Source organism: Gossypium hirsutum, chromosome A01 (genome assembly GCF_007990345.1).
Source record: "Gossypium hirsutum isolate 1008001.06 chromosome A01, Gossypium_hirsutum_v2.1, whole genome shotgun sequence".
NCBI classification, from domain to species: Eukaryota; Viridiplantae; Streptophyta; class Magnoliopsida; order Malvales; family Malvaceae; genus Gossypium; species Gossypium hirsutum.
This window is the reverse complement of record NC_053424.1, coordinates 89277520-89284610: the sequence shown is the minus strand read 5'-3', so window position 1 is coordinate 89284610 and position 7091 is coordinate 89277520. Positions and strand designations below refer to the sequence as shown.

The window sequence follows — 7091 nt, the reverse complement described above, 5'->3', positions numbered from 1 at the left end:
GTATCTTTAATGATTTCGGCTGGGGATTGTTCTTGTATGATCTGTTCTAAGTGTGACTAACGTTGGGTATGAAATTGTTAATTGTTTAGGTGTGAGTTATCTTAAGAGCATTCGTATCTGGAATCCTATCAAGTGTGTAAAAACACTGCCCTACTTGTAAATCGGCAAAAGCTAAAATAAGTGACAGTCGACGCTACGCAGGCGCCCACTCGTTCATGTGGTAATCCGAAAGCATAAACATTGGGCGTTTGATCGTAGTGGCCACCATGAGCGATTTCATGGACTTAGGCCGTCTTGGGACGTGTTGGGCCAAAATGGGTTGTGTGGGCCCCACACAGGTTTATTACACTAAAGTGTGGAGAATATTGGGCCAGGCTGTGTAATTAACCTGGCCAAGGCCATTTTTGGGCTATGTGGGCCACACAGGTGTGTCCCCACATGGGCCTGCAATATGGGCCATAGGCCTATTTTCACTGTGTGACTGGTAAGGTTGCAAGGGTCGTCCAAGACAACTACGGACCTACTGTTGAGTTGGTAAGTGTACCTAGACCCCCTAATTGGTAAAATGATTGAAATGCCCCTACATGGTAAAATAACTGATATTCGCTTATGAGATGTATGTATATGTTTGAGCATGCCATTTTATATATGTTGATTACACGTATGATATTATGACATGATGCATGACATGTTCATGGGGATGGGTTTATTATGATTAGAGGAAGTGTACTGTACTGGCAACTCTACTGCAAATATTGTTTAGTGCCGCAACCGTTATTACTTGGAGTGTAGGGATGGGTGGGTTGATTTTATCCCCACATGGAGTGTAGGGTTGGACGGAGTTGAGTATTGAAGGCTGGTTGGGTAGGATTTCTTATTTCATATATGTACTGTTACTTAACTGAAATGGGCTCAGACCCAAATTGATACTGATACTGTAATGGGCTAAGGCCCTATCTGGAACTGAAATGGGCTTAGGCCCAAACTGATACTGATACTGTAATGGGCTAAGGCCCTATCTGGAACTGAAATGGGCTTAGGCCCAAACTGTACTTACTCACTATATAACTGACTGATTTTTTATAAGGGATTACACACTAAGCTTTCATAACTCACCCATCTGTTTATTTGTACAAGTAATCCCCAGGCTTAGGCGGGTCGGTGCTGCGGTGGACTCAAAGGTGGCCACACAACTGCACAGACTTTTTTATTGGGTTTTAAAATTATAAATAGTTTTCTTTTGGGTGTTTTTTTAATGTAATAAGGCCTCTATAATTTTTAATCTTTAGGTTTGGGGTTTTATTTATTTTGATTTATATTCGCTAGTGGTAGGATGTGGGTTTTCAAAAAGACAAATGTTTTCAAATAACCACGTTTACGTGGCAAGTTTTTAGAAGCTTCCACAAGAAATAATGTTTTAAAATTAATAAAAAAATTTAATTTGGTTAACGTTTTGTCAAACGATTTAAGCTTTGAAAATAAACCAGATATCTTTAAATCTTTACTATGATCACAAAAAGGCTAAATATAGAACAAGATTTTCAATGATAGTATATTTTGTGAAAGACACTTCATTGTCACTTCGCCAGATTCGGCCATAACGTCTAGGCCGGGTTTGGGGTGTTACAGAGGCAGAGTCTCTCGATATGATTATGGGTACCTTTTCTGTCTATGATATATCTGTCATTGCTTTGATTGACCCGAGGTCTACCCATTCCTATAATTGTATGAAATTGATACCCCGTATGAATGTAATAGTCGATCCCACTGAATTTGTAGTAAAAGTGTCCGACCCTTGAGGCAAACATGTGCTGGTTGAGAAGTGTGTAGAAATTGTCCCTTAATAATTAGATGTGATTGTTTTCTGGCTAACTTAATGTTATTGTTGTTTAATAAATTTGATGTAATCCTTGGGATGGACTGGTTAACTTCTCATTGTGTTGTAGTGGATTGTGGATGAAATGTTTTCGAGTTGAGATATGGGAGCGGGGATGTTCTTTGGGTTGAAACAGATGAATTAAACAATTCGCCTGTAGTAATATCGTTTATGATTGTAGAGAGATATTTGAGAAAAGGGTATGAAGCTTACCTCGCTTTTGTATTGAATACTAAAACATCTGAATTGAAGATCGAGTCAGTACCAGTGGTATGTGATTTCTCAGATGTGTTTCCGGAGTAATTACCCCGATTGCTTCCGGTGAGGGAAGTTGAATTTGGAATTGAGTTAGTCCTTGGCACAGCAACCTATCTCTATCACTCCGTATAGGATGGCTCCGATGGAGTTAAAGGAGTTGAAAGTTCAGCTACAAGAGTTAACGGATAAAGGTTTTGCGAGACAGAGCTTTTCTCTGTTGGATGCTCTGGTGCTCTTTGTGAAAAAGAAAGACGGGTCGATGAGGTTATATATAGACTACAGACAACTCAAGAAGGTGACAGTGAAGAACAAGTATCCCTTGCCAGGGATCGACGATTTTTTTAATCAATTGAAAGGAGCCACCGTGTTTTCGAAGATAGACTTGAGGTCTGGTTATTACTAGCTCAGAGTAAAGGAACAAGATTTACCGAAAATCCCGTTTAGGACGAGGTATGGGCACTGTGAGTTCCTTGTCATGCCCTTCAGTTTAACAAATGCCCCTGTGGTATTTATGGATTTGATGAACCGCATTTTTTGGTAGTATTTGGATAAGTTCGTGGTGGTCTTTTGGAAACACAAAAATTTATATACTTTTTCATACCCAATTTTTCTTAAATTCATGCAAATTCGGTTAAATTCTTGTCAAAAAATAATTAAATATTATAAAATAATTAAGTCATGTTAAAAATATGAACATGGTGCATTTATTAATTTTATACTTAACTTTGACTAATTTTGACTATTTTCGACAGATTCGTGCAAAGGGTGAAAATTGGCTCGGCTGACACTACTGAAAGCACAAAACAGAGAAGCAAATTGAAGTATCGAGGCACTTTAATTTCCAGCCTAAGACGGTCCAGAAATGTGTATTAATTCATAATTTAATTAATTTTAATTTATTTCCTATTTAATTTGGGTTAAATAAATTATTTTTAATTAATTATGAAGAAAGGGTCCAATTGAACCGCACTGGTCGAACCATATTGAGTGAACCGAACCAGCCACTAAATGGGTAGCCCAGAACCGTCCATAGGCCATCCCAAATCAGCATTTTAGGTGATTAAATATGCTTGCAAAAAGGTCCTTGAAGAACTTTCAAAATGCTTTCAAACCTCTCATTAAATTGTGGCTTTATGAAATTGCCCCAAGCCTAAAATAGCAAAGTTGAAACACTCAACTTTGCCATGTGTGTGGCCGGGCAAGGGAGGTCTCTTAGGCTGATTCTTCTTGCTATTTTTAGCTGCCATATTCAGCTATAAAAGCCACCCCTTGCTGATCATTCAAATCATCCCTCACTTCGCATCATTCTCTCATTCCCTCTCTCATTTTTTCCATTCCATTCCCTTTTGTTCAAGTGCCGATTTCCTATCTTGGGAAAGAGGCTTCATCAGCCATTTTGCATCAGCAATTAGGTGTTCATAAGCCACCTTTATAGCCAAGGCCAACGAAGAACGAAGAACGGAGCAACTAGTCAAGCCACGGAGAAACACCAGATTTGCCTATTGTTCCCTAACTCTTTAATTTTTGTTGTTGTTTTGACGAACATGTTTATGAATATTTATGCTATTGAAATGGTTATTTTAATCAATTCAACTTAAATTATGTTTGTTTTGGGTTGATTATATTCTGCTTGCTTGAATTGTTAAAATGTTGTTTATGTTGTTATAAGCCTCGGTAAGATGCTTCATTAAGTAAAATCATGCCTAAGTTATTCTTGCATTACGACTGTGAGGTAACTAATGAATTAATTATTTAAATGGATTGCAATTTTAATTAGTTGACACAATACTTAATCAGTGCATGTTTATTCTTCTAAGGTAGCTGAAGGTTAAATTAGCAATGTATCTGGCGATATTATTGCCTTGCATAACTTGCAAGATTATTGTGATTAAATTGTTTCAAGGTGGGGATGCCTTGTTACTTCACAAAGTCTTTTATATGCTTATTAGATTTAATTAATCGTTTGAATTGACATAGGGATATGTAAGAGATTGGTTCAATTTAATGAGTATGTATGTGCAATAGCATGTTTGCCTGCTAGAATCTGTTTAGTCAGTTGAATTGACATAGGGATATGTCAAGAGATGAATGGATTTTTGTATGGAAATTTTTTCATAAATAAGCAAATTACTAGGTTGCTGTGAATTTATTCGTAATAGTGTAAACATGAGTTTAGTAATTCTGAGTTTAAGAAATATAATTAATCCAATACAAGTATGTTACATTGATTAAATCTTATTTGAAATCGTGCCCTAGAACTCTTTTGTTTTATTTAAATCATTTACTTAGTTTTTAAATAGTTTTTGCTCATCTTCTAAAACCAAATTATTTTTACTTCACCAAAGTGTTTTAGAATTAATTTCATAAATAATTCTTTTTACAGTCCCTATGGGTACGATAACTCGACATTTACTTGTCACTTTATTACTTGTTGCGATTGTGTATACTTGCACATTTTTCCATCGTTCCAAGTTTTTGGCGCAATTGCCGGGGACTATTTTAAAAGACATTATTTGTGAAATTGTTAATTTTTTATTTTGGGTTTTTTTTTCCTCTTCTAAGTTTTAATTCTATTTTTTGTGTGTGTGTGTGCTTGTTTCAGGAGTTATTGAGTATTTATCAAATCATTGACTTAATCCTCATAGACCCTGAAATCGAAAGGGCTTTCTGATAAAGGAGAAGACAAGCGAACCAAAGAAGGGCCAAAGATATGAATTTTGAAATTCCAAACAAAAATCCAGGAGGAACATTCGCTTATAATACTCACAATCCGATCATTGTTGCTGATGATAAAATCTGTGTCATTCAACAATATACCATTCCTCTATTCAACGAGCTCAATCTAAGTATTAGAAGACCCAAAATCGAGGCACAACAATTCAAGCTGAAGCCGGTCATGTTCCAAATGTTGCAAAATATGGGTCAATTTAGTGGGATTCCTACTAAAGATCCACATCTTCATCTTCGGCTATTCATGGAAGTGAGTGACTCATTTAAACTAGTTGGGGTGACTGAGGACACCTTGAGACTGAGATTATTTCCGTACTCCTTAAGAGATAGAGCACGAGCATGGTTGAACTCCCTACCGTCCAGTTCCATAACTACATGGCAAGAGTTGGTTGAACGTTTCTTAATGAAATATTTCCCTCCATCTTTAACTGCTAAGATCCGAAATGAAATCACTTCATTTCAACAACTTGATGAAGAATCTTTATATGAGGCATGGGAGCGGTTCAAGAAGTTACTACGAAAGTGCCCTCATCACGACATTCCTTGCTGTGTTCAAATGGAGACATTCTATATTGGTCTTAATATTCATACTAGAATGATGGTGGATGCTTCGACAAATAGAGCCCTTCTTTCTAAGTCTTATAACGATGCCTACAAGATTATTGAAAGAATTGCCAGCAATAACTATCAGTGGCTAATCAACCGAGCAGCCTCAAAAAGACGAGTAGCAAGAGTACATAAAGCGGAACACTTGCTTCTTTGGCAGCCCAGGTATCCTCTATGTCTTCTATGCTTAAAAACATAACTTTTAATGGTTTCAACGGTAATCTAATAGGTCAACAATTGAACCAGTTCGAGAATATTTCTTGTAAATACTGTAGAGATGGCCATTAATTTGAAAATTGCCCATTGAATTAAGAGTCAAATTATTACATGGGAAATCAGAATTGGAATGATCCGCAATCAAATTTTTACAACTCCTCATGGAAGAATTATCCAATTTCTGTATAGAGTAATCAATGGGCGGACCATAGTGACTCTGTTATGCCATTTCAACAAAATTATCCATCAGAATATTCTCAACAAGTGCAACAACCCCCACCAACTGAATCTTCAAGTGATCTTGAGAATATACTGAAGGCATACATAGTGAAGAATGATACCACTTTAAGAAATCTGGAGAATCAAATTGGTCAACTAACCAATGAACTTTGAAATAAACCCCAAGGTATTTGGCCAAGCGACACAGAAAATCCAAAAATTTTGGGCAAAGAACATTACAAAACAGTCTCTTTGCTAAGTGGAAAAACATTGGAGCCCAATGTGGTAGAGGTTCAAGATGAGCCTGTTCTAGCTCAAGACAAAGAGGAAGCTCAACGAAGTGTTGAAGCTCCTGTATCATAAAAGTTAGATTCAGTGATCCTTTATAAGGTAAACTCTAAACCAATTAGTTCTGATTATCTAACACCCTTTTCAGATCCAGAGAAATTTCCACAGAAGAGTTGTCCGGTTAAAGCTAAGATTCCACCATTGCCATATCATCAACGATTCCAGAAGCAGCAAGAACATACTCAATTGAAAGAAATTTTTGATGAAAAGGTGACTTTTAATGAATTTGATGCTGCTAAATCCCAAGATATAGTTGATGACTGCTCTGCTATTTTGAAGATGGAATCACTGGCTTTTACAGAATTAGAGCTCAATTCTTTAGATGATCCATTAGAACACATTCTACTGGAGGATTTACCAAGTGATGATGAAGACAATGAATGCTTAGCTTGGTTAGAAGCTAACTCGAAGGAATTCACTCAAGAAGTTCCACTCGAATCATTAGAGTTATCATCTCGGGAGTATACGCAACCAAAGTCGTTGATTGAAAAGCCAGCAAAATTGGAACTGAAGATTTTGTCTCATCATCTGAAATATGACTATTTGGGTCTGCCTTCGAATTTGCCTATCATTATTTCAGTTGAGTTCACCAAACATCAAGAAGAAGAGGCACTTGTGATTTTGGAAAGGCACAAGAAGGGTACTGGATGGATTATTTCACATATTCGAGTCACGAGTTGGAAGATTTGCAGGAATTATAGAAAGTTAAACAAGATCACTAGGAAAGGTCATTACGGGTTTTCTTTCCCTAATAAGATGTAGGACAGATTTGATGGGAAAGAATATGATTACTTCCTAGATGATTATGGTTGGTATGACAAATTGCTATTTGACACCA

The 7091-nt window shown here is 36.8% G+C and overlaps 1 non-coding gene across 1 annotated transcript; it reads right to left on the bottom strand.

Moving 5' to 3' along the window:
• Positions 1-5297: 5297 nt before the first annotated feature.
• LOC121207374 (small nucleolar RNA R71) lies at positions 5298-5404 on the bottom strand. Its single transcript, XR_005902470.1, has one exon. It is a non-coding gene; the product is annotated as a small nucleolar RNA R71 (small nucleolar RNA).
• Positions 5405-7091: the final 1687 nt, after the last annotated feature.